The sequence below is a fragment of the Tamandua tetradactyla genome, chromosome 4 (genome assembly GCF_023851605.1).
Source record: "Tamandua tetradactyla isolate mTamTet1 chromosome 4, mTamTet1.pri, whole genome shotgun sequence".
NCBI classification, from domain to species: Eukaryota; Metazoa; Chordata; class Mammalia; order Pilosa; family Myrmecophagidae; genus Tamandua; species Tamandua tetradactyla.
This window is the reverse complement of record NC_135330.1, coordinates 92,072,691-92,098,340: the sequence shown is the minus strand read 5'-3', so window position 1 is coordinate 92,098,340 and position 25,650 is coordinate 92,072,691. Positions and strand designations below refer to the sequence as shown.

Below are 25,650 nucleotides of genomic sequence, written 5' to 3'. Positions count from 1 at the left end.
GTTTTGCCAGCTTTATGGAGGACACATGGGAGCTGGGCAGGACAATGCTGGAAATTGTTTTGCCTTCTTCCTGAGGTTGTTTGCTACTTTTTTCTTTTTTTTTGAACATGTGCATTCTGCTTTCCAAAAGTCCCTCTCCCTCCACGATATATGAACTCATAAGTCTGTCTTCAGTGTTGCACTAAGATTTATTCTAGCATTATTGAGCCTATCTCCATTCTTATTGTCAGACATTACCTCCCTATGAAGATACTGGAATTCTTTTGCTCTGCCCATTTTACTGCATCAAAAAAGAGTATCTCTGACCTTTACTGAGCTTCAACTATACATTTAAAATAACTGTTTTTAACCATTAGAGCAGACAGAATAAAGGAGTATGTGAAGGAATTGTTGATTTTTCAATCTTTAGACATGGTGGCAACAGAAATTACTTTGGGTTCAGAGTGTTCTCTGTAACTGCATAACTCATAAAAAGTACTCTTTTACTTTAAAAAGTACAGTCAATTTACTCAAATTATAAGGCATATTCTTAAAAAGCAGAACCAGTAGTAATCAATCAAATAAGAACAACAAAAAAAGCAAACCATCAGCAACAAAACAGTGCAATGGACATACTTATCTAAAATGTACTCCCAGATTATCAAGTATAGCATGGCATATACTTATACTAAAAAAATCCATTTTAATCAAATATTCTATTGGTCAAACTTGTATTGAAAGAATATTGGCTATGAATTAATGACTACAAAGGATGTATTTATGGTAAAGAGTTATTCATCATTTATCTGAAATTCAAATGCAACAGATCATCATGAATGTCATATGCAACCCTAATCTTAATAAATTCAAGATCAGTGATTTTGTTTTCCAGCATTTGTATCTTCCCCTTCACTTGCAGTATCCAAATGTCACTATCTGCTCATAGGGAAAAACAGATCTGGTGCACGGACTCAGTTCCTAGGATTGAATGCCATAATATCACCCTGCTGCCTCAGAGAACTGCAGTTAATGAATGAGCTAATGCACACTTCGGGTGTACTTGAAGTCATCTGCTGTCAGTGAGCAGTAGAGTCTACAGTCAGAATCCAGAAGTCATGGATCCTTGCCATGATCCATGTGATAATCACAATAAAAGACAATTCATATCCACTCACCTTTAATGAAGAATGGAGTTTCTTCTCTAAAATTATTCTTATTTTTCTTCAGCAGGAAGAATTTATGATTTCCTTTCTCCTTTGTGATGCTCCTTTAGGAAGAAGTGTGTAATTCATTGATAATGCCCAAATCATCTGAGAGACTAAAAAAATTGTCTTGCTGTACTTGCTAATTACCTGGAACACACTTCATACTCCCCAGTGAGAAGAGAGAGAGGGGCAATTTAAGGAAATGGGTCAAAGAAAACCATGTAAGTGATCTTTACAGTCCCATGGAAATCTGCATGATGTGAAAGTGCTCATTTACTTACACAGTGTCAAAATAATATTTACAAGGATTAAAAAAATAGACAACACCTCAATCTCTATAAAACTTAACTCTTGCAAAATCATGATGGAACTGTAAATTATAACCATTACATAGGTTTTTTGTTTGAATTTGTTATTTAAAAACAGATATGTCTTAGGCACTGTGTTATAAATACACCTCTTAATCACTTACTACTTGTGAAAGCCCATTATTTTTCATGTTCAGAGTACAAGCTCAGATGGACTGCAATTATCTGACTTCACAGAACTAACAACTAAAGTACTTGAAGTGAGATCTTTCTTTGTGTGCATCTTTAAGTGAATGATAGGTGTTCTTCGTTCTTTCATAATGCTAACCTAAATTATTATTGTAATTGAATTACAATTACAATAATACAATTGTAATTGAATTACAAATGTAGTTGAATTATTGTAATTCAACACATTAACAAAATAATTGTTTCAACTATTATTTCTTGAACTGAAATTACACCACTATTGTATAATATTCAGTACAAACTCATAGAGTTTCAAATTTGCTTGAAAGATAGTACACCTCTTTCTCATACTTTATCTATGCCTGCTTTCTCATGGACTTCCATAGATACAATTGGAAAAAAAAATTGAGGAATGTTTATATATTGAAATACAGATCTAAAATGTACAAATCACTGTGTTTTGAATACAATACTTTTTCTCAGTCTGGTTTCATTTACTCAGCATATTATTTATAAGATTCATCCATGTTGTGTTTTTATTGTTAGGTGTTATTTTATTGTATGAAATTTCAATAACTCTTTAACTCTCTAAAACATTCCAGCATTGGACTATTTTGGAAATACCTAACATGAACATTCATGTATATTTGTGGATATATTAAATAATTTCTTTTGGAAAGTATCTTAGTGGAAGCACTGGGTCCTAAGGTAAATGGATATCTAATTTTATAAAGCATAAATAAAAGCTTTCCAAAATTATTGTAGCAGTTTCATTCCTCACATTTGTATGTTTCAGCTATGTTTGCTTCTCATTCTTGCCAATGTAGGAGGTACAAAAAAATTAATGACTGTTATTTCCATAAACTGATATCTCACTGTATTTTACTTTTCGTTTAAGTGAAGACTAATGATAACAAACACTTTTCCATGTATTTATTGACCATTAGTTAATATACTTCCTTTTCTAATAGTGCCTAAAATTTCTACTCTTTTTTAAAATTGGGTTTTCTTTTTTTTCTTATTTTAAAATTTATAAATACAACTTATTTTTTAGATGTTTAGATCGTAAATTCTGCATTTCTCCATTCAGTCTCCAGTGTTCTCCTTTGGAAACTTTATTGCTTTAGCTATTATGTTTAGCTTTTAGGATCAATTAAAATTTTTTTGAAGTCATGTGAGAGTCAAGGGATTATTTTTCTGTGTAGCTAACCAGGTTAATGTGTCACCATTTGATGAAAAGATTGACCTTTCATATTTAATTGTTTTGACCCCTTTTGTGGAATATCAGTTGACTCAGGCTCTTTATTCTTTTTCCTGAATTAACTTTATGATTTTTATGCCAATAATATACTCTCTTAATTACTGAGGTTTGTAAACATATAGTGTTAATATTCCAACTTTGTTCTTTTGCAAGGTTGCTTTGGATATTGTAGGTACATTGCATTAACAAGTAAAGGTGAGAATTTAATAAATCCCTACCTCCTTGAATTTTTGAATCTTTACAAGAATATGTGGGGAAGTGGCCCCTTTAAAATGCTGAGTTTTCCAATGTATGTATATCTTATACTCTCCATTTATTTGTTTTCTTTAGTTGCTCTCCCTAAAGATTTTTACTTTGTATTATAGTTGGATTGCATGTCTTTTGTAGAATTTACTACTAAGTATTTTATATTTTCCATACTATTATTATGTAACAGAGTTTTTTAAAAAAATATTCGTTGTTTGCTTCTAATGAATATTTTCCAATTTATATTATGTATACTAACTTTAGCATTCTGAAATATTTGTAAATCCACTTATAGAACCTATGCCTTTGTATATTCTTTAGAAATTTCCTTTTAGACTCTCATGTGCCTTTGATTAAAATAGATACCCTATTAGAAATCCTTGTCTTTTCTTTCTTTTCTATAGTTCAGGTTAAGATCTGATGGCTCTGGGAGGCATAGTACCATGCCAATCTACTGTTGGGGCTGTGGGAGGAAACCTTCCTTTCTCAGAAATTGCTGTAAGTGTAGCAGTGGTGGGTACTAAAAGCAATAGCTCACTTTTTTTCCATGGGAAGAACTAGAAACTCTCCAGACCAACAAAAAATTACTGTAACCAAGGAAAGAATAGAGTAAAACTATATGCAGTGTGTTTGCTTTCAAATCAGCTTAACCACTCTTAACACTGAAAAAAATAAGGAAAAGTGTCAGCATCATCTTTGTGGAACACTGTAAGATAGTGAAAGGGGCGAGGTTGGATTAGAAGGTATCAGCTCATTTTACCAGTGTGAGTATCTGGCTGGAGAGGGATCAATGCAAACTTTGAATGCAAGGATTTGTGCTTGCCTGTTTGAATATTTCCCAAAACATTGAAACAAGGTGATTGCCATTTTTTTTACCTAAACTGCAGTGTCAGGATAAAAAGGGATAAAAAAGGATCTAAGCAGAGGAAATTCCTCAAAATCATTGAAAGGCAAATGACAAAGCTGCTGTCACTCTGGCAAAATAGTATAGCAGGGGGATAAAACAGACGTTGTGAATGTTTGGGGAAAATGTTGAGGAATGTGGTGGTGAACTGCTTTCTGGAATAAAGTATTTGAAAACCTATCATGTACAACAGAATTTAGAGAGTAACAATTTTGCTCAGTGCAAAATACATGCTCAGGAGAAAAAAAAAACCTGAGGAGACCTAGAGCTATCACTGCCAGTAATCTTCAGTCTCAGTATAAGTTTTAAATAAAAGTGGTGACAGAGTTCTAAGTAGACTGTCTAAGCATTTAAAGAACACACCATCACAGAGCTAATCTGCACAGACTAAGAGAGTAGTTTATCTTTTCTTTCTAATATATTCTTCTTTTTTTTCTTTTTGGTTCTAGGTGATTAATAAAAGTCTCTGCCAAACCAACAGCTGACCATATTAAGGATCACACTTCCAAAACCTTACTTGACAAAATCTTTAAAACTATTTTAAAAAGTCAGAAAACAAATAAGAATGATAAACTATAGCAAGTAACAACATAAAATCCTAAGTAGGGTAAAATCTGATATCTAGAGTAGCCACTTTATATTATTCAAAAGGTCATATTAAAAAAAATGTGGCATGAGAAGAAACAACAATACATGTCCCATTCACCAAAAAAAGAAAAGAATAATAATAATAGCAGAAAGTAGGGAACAAAAGACATTGGGTTTATTAGATAAAGTCTTCAAATCAGGTGTCCTAAATATGCTAAAAGGAAACATGAACAAAAATTAAGAAAAACATGAGAATGATGGATGATTCAACAAATAGTCTCAAATCCTATAGACAATATTTATCTTGTTTAAAAGTTCAGAAGTTTTTCCTAATACACTATCTAAGCTAAAGCAAAACAGAATAAAAACTGAATTTCACTGGCTTTGTGTAAATTATGGGCCATGGTTGAAAATTTTCTCTTGTCTCTTTAATTATTTTGCTAAGATGAAAACATGAAATAGAGGAAGGTGTTTGGTTTGTTGTTTGTTTAAAACACATGATTTGGAAATGATATAAATATCTGTCCCCCAATTATTGTGGTTACTAAATACAAAATCGTGAAAAGAACATACTTTACATCATAGAGTGTATGTAATTCACTTGAGTTTTGTTCACCATCCTGTATGTATCCTATATTACTGAAAGGCTTTCCTTAGATTTGGGGTGCTCTGTAATGAAAATATTTTACTTTAGCATATTTTGTCCTGTTATGATATTCTTCTTTCTTCTTTACTTATATAATATTCTCTGAAGTCATTAAAATAATATTAGAGATAAAATTAATGTCAATATTATCTTCTCATTCTCACAATAGATTTTTGTCATTACATTCTCCTTCAATATTTATCTTTAATGAATTTTTTTGTCCTCCCAGTCAGGTATCTCAAATATCTTTCTTTTTTATCTTTCCTCTGTTCTCCATGTTCTCTACATTAGTTCACTTTCTAACATTGATTTTTTCTGAAATGCCTGCCATGTGTTTATCTTAAAAATGACCATAAAAGTCAGCAATAGAGCATCATATATGTCAAGAATAAGAAAAAAGAATCAAGTGCTTGTAATCAAATTTATCAAATCTATTTCCCACATATATATGAGTAGTGTATAATTAATAAGAAATGATAAGCATGGTAGAAATGAATGATAGATCAAATAAATTCTTTATGGTGTCAACAGAATACACAGAAAACTCTCAAGCTTACTATATACTGTGATTTTTGATTCAAAGAATAAAAAGAAAACATATTTGAGTAAATTACTGTCCTCAAAATCAAAACAAAACAAAGCACAGTGGAGAAATAAACAAATGGTTTATGGATACAGAGTGGTAGAGTAAAACTGTTACATTCAGGGAAAGTAGGACATTCTATGGAAACACATATGTTAAGTTTTTGTTAGCGAGCCAAAGAGAAGGTCATTCTATCTATTAAAAATGTCAAATGATATTGCTCTTATAATAGATTTGTAGAATAATATTCTATATTGACTATCAAATAGATCATGGAATCTTAAAGACTGTGTAGAAGGCATTTTTTACCTCTTTGTTCCTTAAACTATAGATCAAGGGGTTAAGCATAGGGGTGACCAAAGTGTAAAACTCAGAGACCATTTTGTCACTTTCAAAAGAGTGAACAGAGTTAGGTTGTGCATACATATATAGTAAAGTCCCATAGAACACAACCAAAACATTCAGATGAGAACCACATGTGGAGAATGCTTTTTTCCTGCCCTGGGCTGAGTGCATTTGAAATATGGCCATCAGTATTAACATGTAGGACACTAGGAGTAAGATAAGGGAATAAATCAAGTTAGATGTTGCAAATATTATGATCAATAGTCCTAATTCTCTTTCATTGGAACAGAGCATAGATATCAAGAGAACATCATCACAGTAAAAATGACTGATGATATTAGAACCACAAATTGTCAAAGTAAATATCTTAATGGTGAACATCAGAGACTGAAAGGTGCTGTAGAGGTAGGGGACACCCACAAGCACATTGCAAAGTCTCTAGGTCATTACAACACTGTAGAGCAGAGGATTACAGATGGCCACATAGCAGGCATAGGCCATGGCTGAAAATATGAACAATTCACTAATAATGAACAAAAGGTAAAAAGCCATCTGTGTGGCACAGGCATAATAAGAAATGGCATTTTTCTCCTCAACAAGATTTGCCAGCATCTTGGGACAAATGACAGTAGAATTGCCAAGATCAATGAAAGCCAGGTGTCTGATAAAGAAACACATATGGGTGTGGAGATGGGAGTCCACCTTGGTCAGGATGATCATGCCCAGGTTGCCCACCACTGTGACCATGTAGATGAGGAGAAAGACCCCAAAAGGGAACCCTGCAGTTCAGGGTGTCTTGGGACTCCCAGTAGAATGAATTCAGACAGCTCTGTCAGATTCTGTTGGTCCACTTTATCCCATTATCTTTTCTGGAGAGAAACAGAAGTGTTGGTATTAGTTTTCATGTAACATTATATAAACATAATACCTGTAGAAATAATGTAGAGTGTATTGTATAGTGAATGATAGGAGATTAATTTCAAAATCCGATTTTGAAGGTAAAATAATTTGTAAAAGTTCCATTTTTCCAATATATAGAGTCCCAAATAAAACACATTGTGTGCTACAATAACAGAGATTAAACCCTTAAAAGTGACAATAATGTTTGAAGCATATCCACTAACAACAAAACCCTGCATGTGTTAATATAGAATAATATAGGTTTTATTTGTTTATTTACTCAATGAAATCACAGCTTTTATGTAGTACACTTCAACTTTTTAAGTTATTTTAAATTTTCAGATAGAGAAGCAGATAGAAACAGAAACAAAGGAAGGTTCTATTTTATGGTCCCTCAATTGCACCCTGAGTGGAGCCTTAGTAATCCACTCACACAGTGATTTACATTTCTAAAGTTTATGAAAGTGAGATGATCATAATCAGTTGATCATCATGATTACATCTATCATCAATAAGGTAATCTCTTTTCCATTTTGTTTTCTGTTCCATTATACTTTATCTTAATGTTAGGTTGCATTGGAATGTCTACAGGAATTGTTAGGAGCAAGCTATGTGTGAATTAGTTAAAGTTTCATTTAATAATAGATATACTTATGTGGGTCAAATTAGTGATATCTATGGTTAAACAATGTGACATATTCTAGGTGGCAATCCTTCTTAAGTTCATTCCCAGCACCCCATATGCTGAGGTGTGTCAGAGACATGATTAATAGAAATAATTTCATTTCTAGGTTTTATGAATTATATTTCCATTATCTGTTTGTTCATGTATGAACATTTTTTCATCTTTTTCATTCTAAGTACATGTTCATGCCTCAGTACTCATTTTGAATTTTTTCAGTAGTCACAGATGAAAGGTTTAGGAGGCAAAAGGGTGAAAAAGAGAGAGAGGTGAGTCCACACATAGGCTTCAATGTGGGCAGCTTTTAAGGATGGGGGTCAGGTAACATCCGGAAGGGGTGGTTCATTAGTTCCGGAAGTCAAGTTGGGAAGGGTGACACAGCCTCTGCAGCTCCAAATGCAGTGCCTTTCCCCATTCCCCCGACCTAACATTCCAACCTTTTTGTGATAATAGGGTGCCAAGATCTTTCTGGCTACTTCCTGCTGTAATGGGGCAGTGTGGGGTTATAGGCCAGAACCGTCATGGCCAGGGGAGTGGGGAGGCTGGCTGTAGGAATCTGGTGAGGAAGGCAGGTGATGATAATGATGCAGGAGCATCTGGTTGACTGCTACCCGGGATAGTTCCTTCATGCATCCCCGAAGGAAGTTGAGGATGCAGGGAGATAGGAGGAAAAAGAAACAGATTAGGATAACTGGTCCTAGTAGTGGGAGGAGCCATGTCACCAGGGGAGAAGAAAACCAGCTTAAGGCAGAGTTGTTTCCTTGTTTTCTGTGATAGAGATCGTCTCTTAGTTTGTTTAGGGTTTGAATATTTTGTTCCACCAGACCCGACTCATTGATGTAATAGCAGCATTCCTTTTGTAGGAATATACTCTCCTCCTTTTTCAGCTGTCAGCAGGTCTAAGGCCGGTCAATTTTGAAGAGTTACCTGGACTAGTGAGGTGAGTTGGCATTGTAGAGAGGAGAGGGATTCTGCTGGTGATTCCAGGGATACCTGTAGTCGAGTTTTGAAGTTTTGAGAGGTCAAAATATTGTGTCCCAGTGCCCCTCCTGCTGTGGCTGAGGTTGAAACTGAAGTGGTTAGGCTGACACCTACTAGGATAGGAAGAAAGGCAGCCCTTCTTGAGTGAGGAGAGGGCAGTAGCCAGGTTAGTTCAGACTTCCCATAGAGGGTCAACTGAGGAACAATAGTTACCAGGAATCATGGTCCCAGGGCAGTGGAGTTAAGGCACTTGGCAAGAGTTCCATTACACCAGAAATATTGTCCTTTGTGGGCATGGGTGGTGTTATGGATAGTGACATTAGTCTGGCACTTGCTATGATGTTTTGTTTGATCTATGGTTTATGTGTGAGGTAGCAGGTTTTCAGGAGGTAGGGAAGGTTATCAGGCTCTGGTTCCCATAGGGGGATATTTGTTAGAGTGTTATGGCAGGAATCAGGGCTATGATTGTGTATTTGGGTGAGATTTATAGTGATGGCTGCCAATAGTGGCCTATTTAATGATACACAGAGGAAACAGCAAGATACCTTAGGGAGTATTTGTGTTTGGTTGAGGAATTGCAAGGTTTGTGGAGGATTTGGAGCCACATATGAGAGGTTGTGGAGGCAGAGCTTTGGGCAAGGTGGCTGGAGAGGCTTTGCTCAGCCTGCAAAATGTCCATGGATACCAAGGTAAAAGTAGTATTAATGAGGACATATTCACGGTGTATTTCAATGGTGCTTACAGGGTATTGGGACCAGCCACTGTAGTATAACTTACCTTGGATTCCTGCTACCCATCTTGTGTCCCAGGGATCTGCAATACTTATGTAAAATTTCTGGGAGTTAATGTAGAAGGTACCTTTAGGAGCTGCTTCCACATAAGCATCATGTACTATGCATGACCAATAGGGAATCCCCCATAGATATTGTCATAGTTGTTTTGGTTACAATAGCTTTCAGTTTGGGCATATGGAAAGCAGGCAATGGCCTCGGGCCCTTTTGAACTGATTTAGGATTTATGGGGATGGTTATAAGCTGACTACAACCTGTTAGAGGGCAGTCTCCTGTGCCAATCATATGAGTGGTCAATCTATCACTTTGGCTAAAGGTTTCCCTGATTTTGAATTTCCACACATAGGATGTGCCCTCAATGGGGGTTAGGAGAAAGAGTAGCATGAGTGAGGTGGACCCGAGTGGGCCCCAGGGGGTGACAAGTGTAGCAGTCCTCATCTCGTTTGTATAGTTTGACCTGTGATAGATGATGTCAAGAGGAGTCACCCAATAATTTTACCACTATAGGAGTGGTGAGAATCACTGTGTGTGGGCCAGTCCACCGTGGTTGGAGTGGTCCAGGCTGAAGCTGTTTAAGGAGTACTTCGTCTCCTGGCTGGAGACCATGGGGAGGATCAGCAGGATCAGTTTCTCTGGGCTGTGGCAGGAATCAATCGGCATGAACTGCAGCAGATGCCTGATTAGGGAAAGATATGGTAAGTAAGAACCCAAAGGAGAAGGCTGCACTGACAGGTGGTGATTAAGTAGGAACAGATTGCCATACATGAGCTCAAAAGGACTTAAGAAAGTAGGTGCCCATGGGGCAGCACATAATCAGGTAAGGTCTAGAGGAAGGAGATCGACCCAGGATTGTTGTAGTTCGATGGCTAACTTGGTTAGTCGTGTCTTGATAAGACCATTAGCTCATTCTACTTTACCAGAGGATTGGGGTCAGTAAGGAATATGTAGCTTCCATTCTACTCCCAAGGCCAATGAGGTTTGCTGGACCACCTGAGAAATAAAAGCTGGGCCATTATCGGATGGGATGGAGGTAGGTAGTCCGAAGCGGGAAATTATCTGCTTCAGGAGGACGTCAGCCACCACATCAGCAGTTTCCCATGTAGTAGGGAAAGCTTCTATCCAGCCTGTTAATGTGTCAATAATAGTTAGCAGGTATCGTAATTTTTTGTAGGTGGGCATGTGTGTAAAGTCAATTTGCCAGTCCTGACCTGGAAGGTGGCCCCTCAGTTGATTAGTTGGGAAAATGGGGCACAACCCTCCTTGTGAGCTTATTATCTGGCAAGTAGGGCAGGAGGAACAGACTGACGTTATGAGGTGAGTTAGAGATGGGTGATAGAATAAGGGCTGAAGGAACCTTGTGAGGGCCCTGGGTCCAATATGGAGTGATGAATGTACCTGAGAAAGAATATCAGGGGCTTAATTGGTTGGGAGAGCCACCTTGTTATTGAGGAAAATCCAGCCTTCCAGTGTAGTTGAGCCTCCCTGTGCAAGGAGGTTTTCACGTTCCCTGGAAGAGTAAGCAGGTTGGAGGGAAGGAAGAGTAAAGAAAAGAAACGGTGCTGGAGGGTTTAAAGGAGAAGGCTCTTTAGTCAGCTCTCGTGCAACAGCATCGGCCCAGTTATTTCTGCGGGTGATGTCAGAGTTGTCTGTTTGGTGCCCTTTGCAATGGATGATGGCCACCTGTGAGGGCAATGGAAGTGCTTGGAGCAGGCGTTGAATGAGCTTAGCATTAATAACAGGTGAGCCTTTTGTGGTAAGGAATCCTCGCTCCTTCCAGATGGCTGAGTGACAGCGGGCTACCAGAAAAGCATATTTTGAGTCCGTGTACATATTAACAGATTTATTTTCAGCTAGGTGTAAGACCCTAGTGAGAGCAATCAGTTCAGCCTTTTGAGAGGTGGTTCCCTCTGGGAGCCGTGTAGCCTCAAGTATTTTGGTGGATGAATCTATAGCATATGAAGCCCTGAACTTTCCCTGTTGGTCTATTACTGAGCTACCATCAACAAAGTGGGTAAGTCTGCCTGCAACAGTGGCGTGTCTGAGAGGCCCTGGCGTGGGTAGGTGAGCTCCTCCATGATTTCAGTGCAAAGATGTGTGGGCTGTGAAGAGAAGTTTGATAAGAGACCCTGAGGGAGAAGAGTTGCAGGGTTGAGGCTAGGCAAGATAGAGAGGGTGATATCTGAGTTTTCTAGGAAGAGTAAATGAAACTCCTGGAGACGAGAAGGAGTCAGCAGAGAGAGGGACTTATGAGACAAGAGGTCTTGTAGACAATGTGTCGACAGGACTTGGAGAGGCCTACACAAAGTAAGTTTAAGAGCTTCATGCATTAGGGCAGCAGCTGTAGCCAGCGCTCAGAGACAGGGAAGCCATCCATGGGTGGTGGGGTCCATCTGTTTAGAGAGATAGGCTACTGGATTATAAGTTGGTCCCAGAAGTTGGGTTAAGACTCCCACCACTATTCCTTGCTTTTCATCTGTGAATAGGAAGAAGGGTTTGTTAGGATTTGGAAGAGTGAGAGGAGGTGATTGAAGTAAGGCATTATGGAGGACCGAGAAATCTTTGGATATAGTGGTGGGGTCTTCTGGTGGACCTGTGGGCATCACCTTGGCTGCTTCATAGAGAGACTTTGCTAGGAGAGAAAAATTAGGGACCCAATGCCGGAAGAACCCCATGAAACCTAGAAAGGACAAAATTTGTTCAGCATTTTCTGGAGGTTGGAGTTCATGGAGTGCTTGCTGTCTGTCTACTGTGAGATGCTTGGAGGTAGGAGTGAGGCGGAGACCCAGGTAAGTGACGGTGGAGGAAGAAAGTTGAGCTTTGGCTGGTGAAACTCGATATCCTTTATCAGCTAAAAAATTTAGTAGGGTGGCTGTAGCCTCTGCAGAAGCCTTTTCAGAAGGGCTGAAAATTAATAAGTCATCTACATATTGAAGAACAATACTGGGAGTTAGATTGTACTCTATTAGGTCTCTGGCTAGGGCTTGGCCAAAGATATGGGGGCTATCATGAAATCCCTGAGGTAATACTGTCCACGTAAGTTGCTGGTCAGTCGAAGAGTCTGGATCTTCCCAGGTAAAATCAAATACATTGTAACAGGCAGGGTCTAGGGGGATGGTAAAAAAGGCATCTTTGAGGTCCAGAACTGAATAATGAGTAGTGTGAGCAGGTCTGTGTGAGAGAAGAGTATATGGATTGGGAACTACTGGGTGGATGGAGATGACAGCCTCATTAATTGGTCTGAGGTCTTGGACTAAATGGTAAGAACTGTCAGGTTTCCTGACAGGTAAAATAGGGGTGTTACATGGTGAGTTAGTGAATATGAGGAGTCCTTTTCCCTTGAGCCAGTTAATGATGGGCTGTAGCCCTTTCCGGTGGGCTATGGAGATAGGAAATTGTGGCCGAGATGAGAATGAGGATGGATGTTTTAATCATATGAGAACTGGTTTATGATGGAAAGCTATAAGGGGGGTGAAGGTATTCCACACTTCTGGGTTTACTAGGTGAGGTGGTAGGGGAGGAGTGGGAAGGGTGGAACCCTGAGTGGAGGCAGAGGCCACACTAAGGGTAATAGTAAATTTGCTTGAGGATTCTTATCCAGTGTAGTGAGGCTCCTAATTTTGCAAGAAGATCTCGCCCCATTAGTGGGCTAGGGCAAGAAGGCATTACTAAGAAAGAGTGTGTAATGGGGTACCCTTCTATTAAACATGTAAGTGGCCCAATAGTTAAAGGGTGTGAATGACGGCCGTCTATGCTTATAACCATGACCTGGGAAGGAAGGAGTTGACCTGAGTAAGAGGAAAGGACAGAAAATGTAGCCCCTGTGTCCACTAAAAAGGAGGTGGACTTACCCACTACCTTGATTGTTACCCTGGGCTTATCGATGGTGATTGGGGTCACTGAGGCTGGGCGTCATCAGTCGTCAGTGGCCAGGCCCAGGACTGCTAGCGGTGGGTTAGGGTTGGAAGGACAGCCCCTCCACGGCTAGGTGCCGAGGGGCAGTCACTTTTCCAATGTCCCTTTTTACCACAGAGAGGACATGGTCCCTTGGGCAGTCGAGGATTGGGGCACTGGCAAGACCAGTGTCCATCAAGACTACATTTGAAGCACTTTCCTGGTGGTGGATTAGTCATAGCCAGCTTCTTCTCCATTGAAGTGGGCCACAGAGCTGCAATCAGGGATTGGGTTTGTAAATTCGCCTTTTGGTGGTCCCAGGATTCCTTTTCTGCCCTCTCCAGTTCATCACGAGTATTAAAAATTTTAAAGGCTGTGTTTACCAGGTCATGGATAGGGGCCTGAGGGCCTTCCTCAATTTTCCTAAGTTTATGTCTTATATCTGGAGCCAATTGGGATATAAATTATGTGGCTAAAACAGTTTTACCAGCCTCCGAGTCAGGGTCTAGGCAGGTATATTGGGAGAGGGCTTCTGTGAGCCAGTGTAGAAAAGCGGCTGGGTTTTCTTCAGGACCATGGGTAATTTCCCTTAGCTTATGGAAGTTTACTACTTTATGTGAAGCTTTCTGCATACTGGCTATGAGACATGTAAGCATTTTCTCCCATCTAATCCGCCTGTTCCTCCCCGCTGGAGTGTCAATCTGGTATTCCCACCCTGGCTCCTGATCTGGCATGGCCTAAGCCCCTACCGGCATGGTGTGGTCGGTTATATGCACCTGGTCAGCATGGACCCTGGCTGCATTGAAAATATAGTCCATTTCATCTGTAGTGAGGGAAGAAGAGCAGATTACGTGACTATCATGCCTAGTGAGGTCATAAGCGTTAGCTAGATACTGGAACTCTTTAGTATAGGTGGTTGGATCATTGGAGAAGGAGCCCAACCATTTTTCAGTGTGTGAAAGATCAGCCAGAGAGAAGGGAGTGTGTACCCAAATTAATCCTTCAGGTCCTGCAACCTCCCAGAGGGGACAGAGTAAAGTATTTTTTGAGTGGGTATGGGAGCTTACGAGTGAGGGTAGTGAGGAACTAGCTGGTGGCAGAAGAGCCAAAGCAGGGGGTGGGGAGCATGCCAGTAATGGGAGAGCCTTTGGAGTAGAAGGAGGAAGGAAAGGATAGGATAGTAGCTGGAATGCTGCTGGAGCAGGGGTAGGAAGAGGGGGGTAAGATGGTGACTGGAGTGCCACTGGTGGAGGAGGAAGACAAAGGCAAAATGGTGGCGGGAGTGCCGCTGGTGCGGAAGGGGAGAGAGGAGGGCAAGATGGCGGCTGGAACATCACCAGAACAGAAGGAGAAAGAGAAGGAGAAGATGGTGACTGAGATGTTGCTGAAGCAGAAGGGGGGAGGGAAAGGCAAGATGGCGACTGGAGCACTGCTGGAGGGAGGGGAGGGTAGAGCGAGGGAGAGGAGGTTAGTTTTGCAAGATGCGGTGGTGGCCCTGGTCTTTTAAAGGAAGATGAATCAAGGGGGTCAGAAAAGGAGGAAGTTTCTTCAGAGGGAAGTGGGGATTTGGGAGTTTCCTTGGCTAGGAGAACCTGAGCTGTAGAGCAGGAGGTACAAAAGGAAGGGTGGGAGCACAGAAGGAAAAAAGCCTGGACATAAGGAATTTTGGCCCATTTGTTGTTCCTCTGGTAAAAGTTGTGGAGGTTTGTAAGGATATTAAAATCGAAAGTCCCATCCTCAGGCCAATGAGAAACATTATCCAATTGATATTGGGGCCAAGCCTTTTTACAAAAGTAAGTGAGGCATTTTGGCCGGATGTCTGGAAGTAAATCCAGTGTGGATGGGTTAGTCAGGAGACAACCCAGAGGAGTATAAGGTTTGGTTTTTGAGGATTAATTGCCCATACTGATGGGTCTCAAAAGAGAAAGGACTGGCCCAGGGGGTGTCGGCATCCCAACACCCTGAGAGAGTCCTCGGAGCTCTTATGAGTGGGGCTCATCTCCCCAGGGGACCTCTCACCCTGGTTTGAGGCCATTTCAGGTCCTGGACATAAATTTGGGAGGGAAACAAGAAACAGGGCATCCCCACAGCTTTCCGAGTCCTAGAAAAAAGGTGTGAGGCTTGCAGGCTTCCCCGTTCACCTCAGCCCTCGGAAGAGAACCTGATGTGAATTTATGATTTTCAGAGAGTAATTAATGGACAGTCTCTCTTGGATCCATGAGACCCGGCAACAGGGCTAGGAGGGAAGGGACTTACCCAATCCGTGGTGGATGCAGTGATGGGCCGAAGGATCCCTTGTCACTGGCTATGTGGAGGAAGGAGGAGAGAGGAAGCTGGGGCACCCTTGGCCAGGCAGGCAGCACCCGTGCTCCTCTCCCAGGTTTCTGGTATGAGATGAAAGGTTTAGGAGGCAAAAGGGTGAAAAAGAAGAAAAGTAGTCCAGGAAATTTAAAGTGAGCAAGTTTATTTCTGCGCTCCCAGGTAGAGCTCACCGCATCCAAGATGGAGAGAGGTGAGTCCGCACATGGGCTTCAGTGTGGGCAGCTTTTAAGGATGGGGGTCAGGTAACATCTGGAAGGGGCAGTTTATTAGTTCCAGAAGTCAGGTTGGGAAGGGTGACACAGCCTCTGCAGCTCCAACTGCAGTGCCTTTCCCCATTCCCCCGACCTAACATTATGACCTTCAAAAACCAAATGATCTGGTTCATACCTGTTTAATTTATAATTTATATCAATATTGAAGCAACTTGATTATTTAATTTTATGTGCTTTATATCCTCTAATGTATCACTGTGCAGATGAAAGAGTCTCTATTGACTGCATCTAATATTTATTTGCATATTTATTACATCATATATTGCAACTTTCAATTTTTTTCTGCAGCTGTAAAATGGAAAATTTAGGGTATAACACTGCGATTTTCAAAAAAAGTCACCCTTTGTTTTCCTACAATTGCAAAAGGAAAGTCAGTAAGTATAATTACCCCAATTGAGCTAGAGAAGCTGGTTTAGCTTAATCCATTTGGAACACCTTTCAAACATGTCTTGCATTCAGATTCCTCTCAATGCAAAACTAGTTATATTAATTTGATAGCATCAACATTTTGCTAGAATGATTCTAGTACTAATTGAGTTGATCTCCATTTTCAGTGTCAGGTACTACTTACCTTTGAATAATATTTGGGTTATTTTACCTTGCTTCTTCCCCATTATATCTTTTATTTTTTTGAAAGTGATAATATGCACATTTTAATACCTTCTGCTGAGAATAACCATTTGTACAGAGGAGACAAAATGTTGCAAAGGAATAACTGAAATTTCAATATTGAGTCATGGTGTTGTCACTTAGGAATTATGTTCAGTTCAAGAGATCCTCCATAACTCCAAATCTGCTAAAAATCATGGTATATACTTTTCAGTTTACTCAGTCATGTTGTAATGCTAATTCTGAAAAAAAAAGCAAACAAAAAGCTAGATCTTGTGGTGAGGAACTGAATAGAGAAACAGCCCCAAGAGGGACAACATTTTCATGCAGCTCACTTATCTAAATAATATTCACAGTCTATCAATTATTTTATAGGGCATAATTACACTAAAATTATTTTATTGTTTATCAAGTATTGCACTGGATATAATATTACTAAAAGAAATATTTGTCATTTATCAAATATTGCATAGGACATGCTTATACTAAAAAATTACTCATTTAATCTCAATTTTAAATTGAGATTAATTTGAAATTAATTAATTTCTGGGTTCTTGTATATTATCTGGCAATCCTAACCTTAAATGATTCTATTAGTTAGATCACTGATGCCGTTTTCAGATACTTTAACTCCTTCTTCTCTTGTATCCAAATGTCACTATCATCCTACACAAAACAAATAGATCTTGGACACATGTTCATTTCACAGAATTTAATGCCCTAAAAACAATGTACTGCAGGAGTGAAGCCCTATTAATGATGGAAATAATGTGTGTTGCTGTAGTATTTGATGAGATCAGCTCTCTCAGTACCATCAGAAATAAAATTGATATGTAATTGGAAAGATAGGCAATTCTTATCCACTCACCTTAAATCAAGTGCTGCATTTTTTTCTCCCAAAGTTCTGTTTCTTTCGTGAGGGTGGGAAGGTTTTATGTTTTCCCTCTCCAATTGTGATTCTCCCTAAGGAAGCAATGTGTAATACATTCTTATGTCCAAATCATCTGAGAGACGTCAAAAATTGTCTTCATGTACTGACTAAAGATGTAAGACATCCTACCTATTCCACAGTGAGAGAAGTTGAGAGGAATGGAGTGAGGAAAAAAACACCATAAATGGTTTGTACAGGTCCCTGGGGGTTCTACCTGATATAAAGGCACTCACTTACACAGAGTCAGTGATTAAAGGTACAATGAGGAAAACAATTAAAAATCAACTCAATCCTGGTAAAATTGTACAGTTGAAAAGCCATGCTGGAATAGTAAATGACATTACAAAACAGATTTTTTTCATGAATTTGTATCTACTAATCAAAGAAAAAATATGGTGTTGTCATTATGCTAAAAATGTGTCATTTGAAATTGAGAGTTCAGAAATAAAACATATGTCTACAGCCAGTTGATTTTCAGTAAGAGTGTCAAGTACATTCGATAGGGAAAGAATGTTCCTTGGGAAATCTGTTTTTCTATATCAAAAGAACAAATTTGATATCCTTCTTTACAACATACACAAAAATAAATGTAATGAATAAATAACCTAAATAGAAGAGCCAAACCAAAGACTCTCAGAAGATATAGGAGAAAATCTTCATGCCCTTAGATTCAGCAATGGATTTTTTCGATGAGAACAAAAGCAAGAACAGCAAAAGAAAAAATATTAAAATTGGAGTTCAACAAATTTAAAAATTTTGCACATCAAAAGACATTATCAGGAAAGTGAAAAAAAGGTATATAATGGGAGAAAATAGTTACAAATAGTATTTCTGATAGAAATATATTATCCAGAATGTATAAAGAACACCTGCAATTCAACAACAAACAACCCAATTAAATCATGACAGAACTTAAGGGTCTTCCTCTAAAAAAGATGTACAAATGGCCAATAAGCACATGAAAAACTGCTCAATACTAAGATTATCATTATTAAATTCTCCTTCCTTGCTGGTTTGCTGAAATCATTTATAATTCATGAGTGAGTATATGATAACAACCTTTTTCTTCATTGATTAAGATTGTCATGCTGGGCGGGCCGCGGTGGCTCAGCGGGCAAAGTGCTTGCCTGCTATGCCGGAGGACCTCGGTTCGATTCCCGGCCCCAGCCCATGTAACAAAAACGGAGAAACAGAATACAATAAAACAAGAAAATGTTTAAAAATGTTTCCCTTTCTTCCTTCCTTCCTTCCTTCTATCCTTCCTTCCTTCTCTCTGTCTTTCCTTTAAAAAAAAAAAAAAAAAAGATTGTCATGCTTTTCTCCCATTTGTTCCTCCATATGTTTATTTACATTAATTTTGAATAATAAACTAACCTTGTATTCATAGAATACAGTCCATTTTTATCATATATTAACACTTTAGTATATTATTTTATTCCATTTGTTAATATTCTTGTGTATTTTTAATGTATATCTTTATGATTGTGTTCAAAATTCTATTTCTTATACTGTTATTTTTCAGGTTTTCAGAGAAAAATTATTCTGACCTTATAAAATGAGTTGGGAATGTTCATTTCTTATATTATTTTTGGAGATGCTTCATCAGATTGGAAATATTTTTCCTTAAATTTTTGGTAGAATATATCTGAGCAATTATCTGATCTCAGTGTTTTCTTTGTGGTAAATTTATATTATATTAAAAAGCTTTAGTATATGGCTATTAAGATATTTCTAAACTTTCTTCTCTTGTCAATTTTGTTTTTCATGTCATTTTTCCATTTCATCTAATATTTTAAACTTGCATATTTCATAATGTTTCCTTCTTATATTATTATGGAAAATGTTGTTTGTATGTGTATTCCCTCTTAAATGAATGATAATGGTTTCATAGCTTATTTTAGTTGTCTCTGTTTCTCTCTGGGTGTGTCTCTGTAACTCTCTCTCTTCCTCTGTCTCCTTAACTAATCTTAATAAGGGTTTATTAATATGGTTGATTTGTGTAGTAACATAGTTTACTTTCATCTTATATATTATTTTTCAATTATTTCATTAATTTGTCCAATTGTCTTTTATTCCTTCCTTCTTATTTTGGGTTTAATTGGATTCTATTTTCTGAGTTTATTTTTACTGAATTCTTTATATTCCTAATATACATACTTAAAAGTGTAACTTTTCTTTTTAGCACTGCTTTATATTGAATCAGAAAAAATTTGAGATTTTATGGTTTTACTATCATTTCCATTGAAATCCTTTCTGATTTATTTTTAATTATTTTGGAAAAATAGATTACTTAAAAGTAAATTTTTAGAAACTTTTAGATGCCAGAGATTATAGTCTCTATTTTATCAAATTTCAGTTTAACTTCATTAGAATCAGGGAATATACTAAGTAATATATTTTTATTTAGGTAAAATTTTTGTAGTAGTAAATTTACCATTTTAAAATGTACAGTTGAGTGGCTTTCAGTGCATTCATGATATTGACCAATGATTGCTGGACACACAGGCCCTGGATTCTTTTGCCTGACACACTCAATAACCAATTCCTGAGACACAGGTCTTTCAAAGAGACAAAGAGTTTATTACCAGGCATGTAGTAGGAAAGCAGAGGGCCTAGCAGACTGAAATCCATCTCTCTGAACTGCAATAATTCTGAAAGTTTTATTGTTATGCAAAACTAGGAACAAGGCTACAAGCCTCCAGGAACATTACATGGAAACAGAGCAAACCAGGGCTGAGGATCTGAAGTTTCAGGAAGTAGGTTTTATTTGTCTATGGCCATAGGGCTCAGCTGAGTAGCTTCTGAAAGTCTGAGTCCCCAACAGGGGTTGTCTCAGGGTTTTAAGGGAAGTGCTTGACTACATACCAATGTACAGAACGTGAAGGGTTTCTACAGGATTTTTTTTTAATCCTGGCTAACTTCAGTTTTAAATGTTCTGGGGGCAAGTGAGACTTTCAAAGCGGAAGTGGCCTGACTAAACAGGGGTCTCCCTGCTGTGAGAGGAAATGGCTTGGGCAAACAGGAGCTGCCTGCTACATTATTAGAAAAAAAGATAGGCAAGGTTTAGGGGAATAAGTTCAGTGGTTCCAGATGATATTATTAGAAATGATCTAATTATTGAACATGTGCAGCTTGATTACATGCTTCAAAAAATGTATCTAAGAAAATGGCAGGATGAGGTAAAGTGATTTCTGGGTTAAAGTCTAAGCTACTGTGCATGTCAAATGGGCCCATTTTGGTTACATCCAGTGACAGTAATCAAAATAACTTTGGATTTGGGGTGTGTTGGTCCTGGGCTAAGCCAAGACCCTTCATTAATAAACATATTAGGGGCTGTCTTTAGTGATCATAGACATTAAAGTTGAGAAACTAGATAACTGGGTACAAATAAAGGTTAGGCACAAGGTTTTTAAAACACAGGGGCAGAAGGTAAGGGCTATACAATCATTATCAGAGATCAAGACAGATGGGTTATAATTCAGAGATTTCAGATACTTCCCTCTGTCTAATCCAATATACCAAAAATCAAAAAGGAATAGCTATATAATGATTCAGCAATCAAAATCATCCATTAAATCCTGATTTCTTTGTTAAATGACTACTACATCTCTCTCATTTCAATCACTCCCAATCACCTTTTACTCATTTAGCAATCACTCCTTCCCTCCATCCTCTACTGGGTGAGCACAAATCTGCCTTCAATCGCTATGGATTTTTTTTTTATTCTGGAAACTTCATATAATAATAATCATAAAGCATGTGATGTTTGATTTCTTGTTTCTTTCATTTAGCATTGTTTTCAAGGTTCATTCAAGTGGGTAACATTCATCAGTATCAATACTTAATTGCTTTTGCCAGCTGAATAATATTCTATTGTATGTATATACCACAATTTGCTTATCCATTCATTGTGGATTGCTATTTTGCCTACTTCTACCTTTGGCCATTGTGAATAGTGGAGCTATGAATATTTGTGCATGATATCTGCTTGAGTATCTGTTTTTAATTATTTTGCATATATGCATAAGAGTGGAATTGCTGGTTCATATGATAATTTTATTTTTAACTTTTGAGGAACTACCAAACTGTTTAACACAGTGACTGCATCATTTTACATTTCCCTAAGGGTTTTTATTTCTTCACATCTTACCCAAATATGTTATATCATCTATCTTTTATTAAAGCCGGCCTATGGGTATGTAGTGATAATTTCCTGTGGTTTTGATTTGATTTCCATAAGTATCAGTGATATTTCACATTTTTTCATGTGCTTATTTGTCATTTGTATAACTGTTTATGGAAAAATGTTCATCCAAATTTTTCATTTCAAAAGTTTATCTTTTTCTTTTGTTGATTGTGATTTAGGTGTCAAATGTAAGCATGTATTAATCAATCTTTGGCCATTAAGATTTTTCTAAGAGTTGTATGGTTTTCTCTTTTACTTTTAGGTCATTGATCTATTATGAGTTAAATTTTGTGTGTAAAATGAACTAGGAAATCAACTTCAGTTTGCATGTAGTTATTTAGTTATTGCTTACCATATGCTTCTGCTGTAATTTGCAAAGTTAGATCATTGCTCAAATTCCTCAAAGTACTTTGGATCTTTACATATTTATTATAATATTTCTATTTTAATTGATAGTGTGAATATTTTCTAGCACTTTCAGATATTATTGATTTTCAAGAAAATGGGGAAGAAAATATGCTTTAAATGTACTAAAATTTATACTTTTCTAGAAAATGTCTAAGGGAAACTACAATATGTTAGGTTGAAAGCAAGGCTGTGAAAACCAATATGTGGAATAAATTTATTGTGCTAAGTGATGTGCATGGGAGCAGAACTAAAAGAAAATTACTGCCCAAAGAAAAGTGGGTGGGAAACAGTTTCTATACCTACTTATAACAATGAAAGGGTATAAGGGAACAGGGAGGGGTGGCCATGGAGGATATGAGTTATGTGAATTGTCCAAGGTGCTATGTCTTTGGGTATAGGCCATAATTTGCAAGGATATTTGTAGGAGTTTGTTTATCTGTTGAAAACAAGCAGACTTTCTTGACTTGTTTGCTACAGTTCCTCCTTGTCCGTGGAGTTATGGGTCTTAATTAGCATCACAAAGAATTGTTGGTATGTCAGACTGCTTCCGTTACTCTTTTGCTTCTTTGTAGTTTTCTGTGTAAAAATGGAAGTTTAAGCAAATTAAGATGATTAGTAAAGCTATTTTTCATTCTAACTTCACAAATAATAGCAACAAAAATAGATGGGCTGAGGACTATCACTATTATACTAGCATTTATTCCTTTTTATCTTCTAAGCAATATTATTTAACAAGTCAACATTTTTTCTTGACATATAATCTATGCCAAAGCAGAAACAGTGAAAACTGAATTCTGTTTTCTTTCTTTAAATTGTGCTCCATGATTGAGAATTTTCTCCTATCTCTTTAATTATTACACTACAGATGAAGAAAACATGAAATAGACAAAAATATTTCATTTGTTAGAAATAGAGAAGAGTTCAAAATGATGTAAATATTCATCCCCAAAGTTTTGCAGTGAATAAATGTACAATAATGAGAAAAGTGTATGTCAATAGAATGTACATTAGTTTAATAGAATTTAACTCACCAACCTTTTATGTATCCTCTATTCATGAAAGTCCTCTTTCCCATATAGTGGTTGGGTTCTATGCAATGAAAATATTTTTTAGGGTACTTTTTACTCATAGCATACTCTTTTTCTTTAGCAATATAACATTCTGAAAACCCATTAAAATAATATTAGTGAATATAACAATTTAACCTCCTGCATTTTACAACAGCTTTTATTTATCTTATTATCCATTAATAATCACATTTAATAAAGTCCTTCCATTCATATAATCTAATTTTCCTTCTTCTTATATTCTCCCTCATACTCCATTTATCTGCATTTATTCACTTTTTGCCATCAATTCCTTTCTAAGATTACTATTATCTGAGCATCTTAAATATGGTCATAAAAGCAGCAGTAGGGTATTAGGTATTTCAGAAGAAAGTAAATAAATCAAATTCTAAACATATAAAAATTGTCTAGTCTAGTTTACATATATTTGAATATAGCTTAGATAATATGCAATGTTCATTACAGTAGAAATCATGATAAAAGAAGGACAAATAAATCCTTCATTGTGTCTACAGGAGAGAGAAAACACTTTATCTCAAACTTTCTGTACATTACTGTTTCTGGCTCTAAATATATACAGCAAATAAGTTTGAGAAGATACCTGTCCTTAACAAAACATGTAGAAAGAAACACATGGTTACTGATATAGATGCAATAAGTGTTTTCATTGGCCATTATCAGCTGCACAAAGTAAATAGATCTGGAGCATACCTCAATTCTCAACATTTAATGTTTCAAAACCCTGTACTTCAGGTGTGAACCCCAATTAATGGGGGTGATAATGAATATTTGTGGTGTACTTAATGGGATCAGCTCTCAGAGATCATAAGAGTATCTACAGTCAGAAACAAATCATGTAAATTCCCAAAAGCCCGTATAAACAGAATAAAAGGCAATTCTTATCCACTAACTGCATGAACTGAGTTGTTACATTGGTGTGTCATGGGAACACAGGCTCAGGGCACCACAGAAACTTTTAGCAAATGATAGCTTTATTTTACAGAATAAACAGTCCAGTAAAGCCAAATCTACTTGTCACTTAAGTAGCACAAGGAGTCTAAAAGAGCAGGAGGCAAAATGACATCATTGCCTGTCTTTCAAGGTGGCCCCAAACTGCTCTGGGTCAGGGTCAATAGATTGTAACTCTTACACCAAGGAAGAGAGACCAATCTGCTGTTTACATGTGGTTTTTATATACCTTTGGTGGGAAGTCGACACTGTGACTGAAAATGTCTGTTCTGATAAGTATCTGGGCCTGCTTGTTCCTGATTTCTAGGTTTAAGGTCAGGCTGGGCCTTTTGTTACACTCAATCTCTACCTCAGGTTATGGAATAGCACACAATAGGTAAGGTGGCATGGGGAGTAGAAGATCTGATGATGGCTGCTGAACATGTGTTTGTGACTTCCCCAGAGAAGGAGGTCAGGGTAGGTGAGGTCTGGGAGATGACCACCTAACAGGCATCTGTGATTTCCATAGCATTCATATTTAATGTAGACTGTTCCTTAAAATTTCTTTCTTTTGTCCTGGTAAGAAGAATTTATGGTTTTCCTCTCTCATTGGAGATGCTCCCCAAGGAAGTAGTATATGATTCATTCTTATTCTCAAATCACCAGGGATGTTTAAAATAATCGCCTTGTTGCACCTGCAAATTTTGCAAGGGACCCTCCATATTACCCAGTGTGAAAACAGGGAAAAATGAAAAAGGAAAAAAAAACATAAATGATTGTTATAGTCCCAAGGATACATATATGATACAAAGAAGATACTCGCTCATTTACTTAAAGTCACTGATTAAAGTTACTAATGGAAAAATAAATCTTGTTGCTCTTTTCAAAGAACCAACTTTTTGATTAATAATTTGCTATTGCTTTTCTATACTCTAATTCATTTGATTCTGTTTTAATCTTAATATTTCTTCTACCAGATTTAGTTTGTTCATGTTTTATTTTTCCAAATTCCATGAGATGTAAAGTTTAGTTGTTGTTGGAAATATTTCTTCATCTGTAGTGTTGGTATTTACAGCTGTACATTTCATTCTGAGCCTGCTTTTATTGCATCCCATAAGGCTTAGAATGCTGCATTTTCATTTTCATTTGTCTTGACATATTTTTTTCTCTCTGGCATTTCTTTTTGATCCATTGGTGTTTTAAAATTGTGTTGTCGAAGATTCATGTATTTGTGAATTTTCAATTTTTATGTTATTAATTTCTAGCTTTATTCAATTGTGACTTCAAGAAATTATTTTGTCTGACTTCAATCTAAAATTTTTACTGTTCTTTTACAGCATAAATATTGCCTTTCTTAGAGAATACTCAAGGTGAACCTGAGAAGAATGTGTCTCCTGCTGTTTGAGGT

The 25,650-nt window shown here is 37.3% G+C and overlaps 2 pseudogenes; one reads left to right on the top strand and one right to left on the bottom strand.

The window, feature by feature from the left end:
• Window positions 1-6,179: 6,179 nt before the first annotated feature.
• LOC143680380 (olfactory receptor 8K5-like) lies at window positions 6,180-10,787 on the bottom strand (annotated as a pseudogene).
• A 3,937-nt stretch (window positions 10,788-14,724) lies between these two features.
• Window positions 14,725-25,650, top strand: part of LOC143680379 (DCN1-like protein 1) — a 68,236-nt pseudogene continuing 57,310 nt past the window's right edge.